Genomic DNA, 7508 nt, shown 5'->3' with positions numbered 1-7508 from the left:
TCACGACTGACACAGGGTATAGTGCATCTCTAGGCGCTGGATGACTTATAGTCATCATCCAGTGCCCCATCTGGCCCCAGCACAGCACTGTCCAGACCATCATCTCCATGGAGCAGTCATGGTACCGATGTTGGGGCTCAGCCCACTTAGGCACCCAGAAATGGGGCTAGGTAAGGAAGAGGGGTTTGGTGGCTACTACATGGGCAGGTAAAGAATAACGGGGGCCCTGGGTCCTTTTTATTTTTATTTTTTATTTTTTGTATTTTTCTGAAGTTGGAAACGGGGAGGCAGACAGACTCCCGCATGCGCCCAACCAGGATCCACCCGGCACGCCCACCAGGGGGCGATGCTCTGCCCATCTGGGGCTTCGCTCTGTTGCAACCAGAGCCATTGTAGCGCCTGAGGCAGAGGCCAATGGAAGAGAGAGAGAGAGGAAGGAGAGGGGGAGGGGTGGAGAAGCAGATGGGCGCTTTTCCTATGTGCCCTGGCCGGGAATCGAACCCGGGACTCCTGCACGCCAGGCCGACGCTCTACCACTGAGCCAACCGGCCAGGGCCTATTTTATTTTTTAAGTGAGAGGAGGAGAGATAAGACTCCCTCATGGGCCTGACTGGGATCCATTGGGGCTCCCAAAAGAGAGAAGGAGGAGGGAGGAGAGGGGAAGCAGGTGGTCACTTTTCATGTGTGCCCTAACGGGACCAAAGCTGGAACATCCACATGCCAGGCCAACGTTCTATCCACTGAGCCAACCGGCCAGGGTCAAGTTTTTGTCTTACATATTTATATATTTTTGGGCAATGGCAGAGCTCCTAAGCCAAACACCACTAACAGGAAAAAGTGAAGCGTTCCTCCTTCCCCAAACACCCATTTTTACCCTTTCCTGGAGGCACCCAAGTGTTGCTTCTTGTGCCTCCTGTTCTGGCATATAATGTGCAAGCAAACCCAGTTCTGACATTCTTTTTCCTTTTTTTTTTTTACATACAAATGAAGATACTAGTTTTCCTTGATTTTTATCCACTCCATATAACTCAAGATGATTCCATATTAACACATAAGGAGATTCCTAATTCTTTTTAACCACTATGTAGTATTCTGTATGAATATACCATAATATATTTTACCAGTCCTTGCTGATGGTATTTAGATTGATGTGTTATTTAAGATAGAACTTAAGCAGTCTTCACTTGCCCACATACTTTTGTGGGGAAGCTACAAGAGCACCCAGCTTACTACTGCCGACACCACTGGTATATCCTCCTTGATAGTCCCCCTTCAAGGAGACCTTCTTGAATCATGGCTCCACCTCCTCCCAGTTCTTCCAGAATTTGTAAAATAGAATCCAAAAACACATTTAAAAAATTTCAACCAAGTGGGATTTATTCCAGGAAAGCAAGAATGATTTGATAGAATTTATTGTAATAACATGTTAAGAAAAAGTCATTATCTTCATAAACACAGAAAGGGCAGTTGATAAAATTCAGCATGCATTCTCAATTTAAAGAATAAATGGAGTCCTGGCAGGTTGGCTCAGTGGTAGAGCATTGGCCTCATGTGTGAAAATTCCAGGTTCAATTCCTGGTCAGGGCACACTGGAGAAGTGACCATCTGCTTCTCCAACCTTCTTCCCCCTCTCCCCTCACTCTCTGTCTTCTCCTCCCACAGCCATGGCTCAAATGGTGAGCAAGGTTGGCCCTGGGTGTTGAGGATGGCTCCATGGCCTCCCCTGCCTTAGGTGCTAAAATAACACGGTTGCAAGCAACAGAGCAGCGGCCCAAATGAGCACAGCATTGCTTGGTAGGAGGTGGATCCTGGTCAGGGTGCATACAGGTGTCTGTCTCTGCCACTCCGCCTCTCAATTTAAAAATAATAATATATTTTTAATTAAATAGAATAAAAATAAAGGGTATGGCTGTGCTCTCCCTCTGGGGAGCATATCAGTGCCTTTCCCTTCCCCCATCCCCCCAAGTATATTAGCTTTGCTTTTCTCCTAAGCTCCAAGGGCCCTTCTTTTGCTTGTGTAACTTGTTACACAGCCTAGCTGGCTCTCTTCTACTACCTTTAACTTTCTAAACTTTCTCTTAGATTTTGAAAAAATAAATAAAATTTAAAAAGAAAATGTAGGAATTGATAACTATATTCTCAGCCAGCATCTTACTTCATGGAAACTTGCTTTCCCACTAAAGTCAGGAAAAAGGCAAAATTGCCCACTCTTGCCACTATGACTTGGTTATATGAGAGGGTTAGCTAGAAAGACAAAAGAAAGTGATTTGACAAATCTGAATTTCAAAGAAGGAGGTAAAACCATGTGTTTGCAGATGATGTGATTATATTTCTGGAAAACTCAAAAACCAACAGATAAACTCATATAGACTTAAAAGAATTTGATAAAGTAAAAGGATGTAGCATTACATACAGAAGTCAATAGCCAAGCCTGATCAGGCGGTGGCGCAGTGGGTAGAGCATCGGACTGGGATGCAGTGGACCCAGGTTTGAAACCCCAAGGTTGCCAGCTTGAGTGCAGACTCATCTGGTTTGAGCGCGGGCTCACCAGCTTGAGCCCAAGGTCACTGGCTCGAGCAAGGGGTCATTCGGTCTGCTGTAGCCTTCCAGTCAAGGCACATATGAGAAAGCAATCAATGAACAACTAAGGTGCTGCAACAAAAATTGATGCTTCTCATCTCTCTCCCTTTCTATCTGTCTGTCCCTATCTGTTCCTCTCTCTGACTCTTTCTGTCTCAGACACACACACACACACACACAAATTGTTTAAAGAAGTTAATAGCCAACATGTACACAAAACTTACCAGTTAGGAAAGAGGACCCCACTTACAACAGCAACAAAAATAAAATACAAAATCAGCCAAACTATCAAAATTGTGCAGTCTTGATGAAAACCAAGGGAAACTTGAATAAAACATTCCTAAGTGAATCAGGAGACTTGAAACAAAAAGAAGCTACAAATGTCCTTAGAAAAGAAGGTTCAATATTATAAAGGAGCTGAGAGTTCTTAAATTAGTTTATAATTGTAATATCCAAATGTGATTTTTTTTTTTTTTAGTCAGATTGAGTCGCTTCTAACATTCATATACAAAAACAAGTAGCAGTGACCAGAAGAACCTGGGAGGGGAGAAGCATTCAACCCTAGCTGATATTAAAACCCAATAAAGTGCCCTGGCCGGTTGGCTCAGTGGTAGAGCGTCAGCCTGGCGTGCAGAAGTCCCTGGTTCGATTCCCGGCCAGGGCACACAGGAGAAGCACCTATCTGCTTCTCCACCCTTCCCCCTCTCCTTCCTCTCTGTCTCTCTCTTCCCCTCCTGCAGTGAGGCTCCATTGGAGCAAAGATGGCCCGGGCGCTGGGGATGGCTCCTTGGCTTCTGCCCCAGGCGCTAGAGTGGCTCTGGTCGCAACAGAGCGACGCCCCCTGGTGGGTAGAGCGTCGCCCCCTGGTGGGCGTGCCGGGTGGATCCCGGTCAGGCGCATGTGGGAGTCTGTCTGACTGTCTCTCCCGGTTTTCAGCTTCAGAAAAATACAAAAAACAAAACAAAACAAAACAAAAAACCAATAAAGCCACCGTCATTAAAACAGTGCACAAGGGGACAAACAATCCCTGGGACAGAATGGAAAGTTCAGAAACAGAGCCGAGTGAATATGGAAAATTGGTATATGGCTAGACTTGGCATCTTAAATCAATGGAGAGGGGACTGACTTACTTTTTTTAAGGAGTTTTTTTTTTTAATTGTATTAATCGATTTTAGAGAGAGGAGAGGAGAGAGACAGAGAGAGAGAGAGAGAAGGGGGTAAGGGAAGAGCAGGAAGCATCTTTCTTGTATGTGCCTTGACCAGGCAAGCCCAGGGTTTGAACCAGAGACCTCAGTGTTCCAGGTTGACACTTTATCCACTGTACCACAACAGGTCAGGCGTAGACAGACTTTAAATGATGTTGGGACAACTGAGTCTCAATTTGGAAAAAGGTCAAATTGAATCCTCACCTCATCCCAAAAATTAGGATAACTTCCAAATGGATCAGAGACATAAATGTTGAAATAATATCACACAAGTACTAAATAGAAGAGTACACTTTTAAACCTAGGATTGGGAAAAGAACTCAACAACTATGTCTCAAAATCCAAAATCCAAAAGAAATAACAGAAAATATTGATTATATATATATATATATATATATATTTAGATTTCATTTATTCATTTGAGAGAGAGAAGGGGGGGGAGCAGAAAGCATCAACTCCCATATGTGCCTTGACCGGGCAAGCCTGGGGTTTTGAACCGGCGACCTCAGCATTCTAGGTCAATGCATTACCCACTGTGCCACCACAGGTCAGGCCATTATTGATAAATTTAACAACAAAAAAAGAGATAACTTTTTTTTTAGAGCAAGAGAGAAACATGCAGGGAGAGAGATGAGAAGAATCAACTCTTAGTTGCTTCACTTTAGTTATTCATTAATTGCTTTCTTATATGTGCCTTGACCAGGGGACTCCAGCTGAGCCAGTGACCTTTTTGCTCAAGCCAGTGACCTTGGGCTTCAAACTAGCAACTTTTGGGCTCAAGCCAGCGACCATGGAATCATGTTGCTGACCCCACATTCAAGCCGGAAAAACCTGTGCTCAAGCTGGCAAGGCTGAGCTTAAGCTAGATGAACCCACTCACAAACCAGCAACCTCAGGGTTTCAACCTGGGTTCTAAGTGTCCCAGGTTGATGCTCTATCCACTGTGCCACCATCGGTCAGGCAAAAAAAGATAACTTGTGCATCGCAAAAGAATAAAGCCAAGTCAAAAGATAATTGACAAACTGGAAGAAGGAATAGTTGCAATCATATCACAAATAGCTAATAACGCTAATATATGAAGAGTTCCTGGGCCAACAATCTGTTAGGTGGGGAGAAAGCTAAAGATAACAATACCCAGAAGAAATGAACCTTAAACTTTGGAAAATATGCTCAACCTCTCTTGTAAGTAATACTCATTTAAAACTACATCAAAATATCATTTCACACCTAATCAGGTTGACAAACATCCAAAAGTTTGGCAGCATTCTCTTTTATATGACTGTGAGGAAATAGGCACTATTATCTATTGTGGGTGGCAATGCAGAGTGAAAAGTGAGATGATAAGTAGCAAAATGATCTACGTATTTCTTTTAAATCCAGTAACCCAACTCCTGAGAACCTATCCTAAAGGTATCAACAAAAATACCAAAGACACCCAAAGGTATGGCATTGTTCGTAGTGGCAAAAAAAGCAAACAGCTTACTGTTTATCTATAAGTTGTCCAGCAACTTAGTGCCCATGGGAGATCAGCTGAACGAGCAATGGTACTGCCACGCAATGGAATCCTAGTTGTAAAAAGGAACTTGGAAGACCTCTTGATGCTGATAGAGATTTTTGTATAAGGTAAGTTTTTGTTTGTTTTTTTAAAATGTGGCTCTGGGCAGTTGGCGCAGTGGATAGAGCATTGATCTGGTGTGCAGCTGTCCCAGGTTCAATTCCCAGTCAGGGCACACAAGAGAAGCGACCATCTGCTTCTCCCCTGCTCCCTCTTCCCTTTTTCCTTCTCTCCCTTTTCCCTTCCTGCAGTCAACCGTGGTTGGTCCGAGTATGTCAGCCTCAGGCACTGAAAATAGCTTGGTTGATTCAAGCATCATCCCCAAACAGGTGTTGCCAGGTGGATCCTGATCAGGGCACATGTGGGAGTCTGTCACTCTACCTCCCCTATGCTCACTTAAAAAAGAGAGAGATAAAAGAAAAGAAGGCCCTGGCCAGTTGGCTCAGTGGTAGAATGTCGGCCTGGCGTGTGGAAGTCCTGGGTTCAATTCCTGGTCAAGGCACACAGGAGAAGTGCCCATCTGCTTCTCCACCCTTCCCCCTCTCCTTTCTCTCTATCTCCCTCTTCCCCTCCCGCAGCCAAGGCTCCATTGGAGCAAAGTTGGCCCGGGCACTGAGGATGGCTCCATGGCCTCTGCCTCAGGTGCTAGAATGGCTAGCGCAACACCCCAGATGGGCAGAGCATCGCCCAATAGTGGGTATGCCGGGTGGATCCCCGTCAGGCACATGCAAGAATCTGTCTCTCTGCCTCCCTGCTTCTCACTTCAGAAAAATACCAAAAAAAAAAAAAAAAAAAAAAATGAAGTCTTGTATTTATGAGAATGAGGGACACACACACACATACACCTCTATATTTGCAAAAAGAAACATCAGAAGGACAAACCAAAAACTAATGAAAGTGGTTGTCAATGGGGAAAGGAGGGCACAAATTTAGGTGAGTGGTGGGCAGGGATGAATGATAATGAGCTTTCTTTGGTGGATATACCTTTTTCTGTGGCTTTGACTTTGAAATCATGAAGTAATTTACAAATTCAAAAATTCTAAAAGCAATCCTTAAATATCAAAAACGAAACTGAAACAAATATACCCAATTGTGTGTCAATGCCATGACTACACAGAGAAAATAATTTTTTCAAGTGACTGGTAGTTTTTAGTATGTCCATAGTAAGATAGTAGGAAAATCAGAGCTGCAATTAAATCTTAAACTTCTGCCTGACCAGGCGGTGGCGCAGTGGATAGAGCGTCGACTGGGATGCGGAAGACCCAGGTTCGAGACCCCAAGGTCGCCAACTTGAGTGAGGGCTCATCTGGTTTGAGCAAAAGCCCACCAGCTTGAGCCGAAGGTCGCTGGCTCGAGCAAGGGGTTACTCGGTCTGCTGAAGGCCCGCAGTCAAGGCACATATGAGAAAGCAATCAATGAACAACTAAGGTGTTGCAAAGCGCAACGAAAAACTAATTATTGATGCTTCTCATCTCTCCGTTCCTGTCTGTCTGTCCCTGTCTATCCCACTCTCTGACTCTCTCTGTCTCTGTAAAAAAAAAAAAAAAATCTTAAACTTCCTTCGGTAGTTTTATTCTTAGTCGTTAATATTGACATATTATTTGGAAACTATTTTGCATCTATTGGGGTTATGCAAATTAGTTGTTCATGGTATTATGAACCAAAATTTTTAGGGAAAGACAAAAGAGAAGTAAAAACACTGTGATGTTAAGTGTGAGCTGGAAATATCAGTATGGACTTGTGATTTTTTTTTCCTTCCAAAAGTGTGTGTCTCCTAAGTCTGTCCACTGGAAAAGCCGGGAAACAATGGCAGCCCAGTAACAGTGAATGCCTCTGGCACCTGGACTGGACACCACTAGGAAAGAGCTCCTTGAGAAATGGCCCATTCCAGGACTGGGCAGGAAATGTGAAAGGTGGGGGTGGAAGGTCTTGTGTCAGAAAGTAATTTTAAAAATAACTTTTAAGCCCTGGCCAGATGGCTCAGTTGGTTAGAGTATTGTCCTGAAGCGCAGAGTTGTGGGTTTGATCCTCAGTCAGGGCACATACAAAAACGATATTCCTCTCTCTCTCTCTCTCTCTCTCTCTCTCTCTCTTGCTCCATTTCTCTCTAGCTAAAATCAGTAATTCTTTTTAAAAAATTACTTTTGTCCTTTTATCAAAAAGGACAC

General features: G+C 43.9%; 1 non-coding gene across 1 annotated transcript; it reads left to right on the top strand.

The window, feature by feature from the left end:
- Positions 1–1511: 1511 nt before the first annotated feature.
- TRNAM-CAU (transfer RNA methionine (anticodon CAU)) lies at positions 1512–1587 on the top strand. Its single transcript has one exon. It is a non-coding gene; the product is annotated as a tRNA-Met (tRNA).
- Positions 1588–7508: the final 5921 nt, after the last annotated feature.

Source organism: Saccopteryx leptura, chromosome 1 (genome assembly GCF_036850995.1).
Source record: "Saccopteryx leptura isolate mSacLep1 chromosome 1, mSacLep1_pri_phased_curated, whole genome shotgun sequence".
Lineage (NCBI taxonomy): Eukaryota > Metazoa > Chordata > Mammalia > Chiroptera > Emballonuridae > Saccopteryx > Saccopteryx leptura.
Note: the sequence above shows the minus strand (reverse complement) of the source record. Positions and strands in the feature narration are given on the sequence as shown.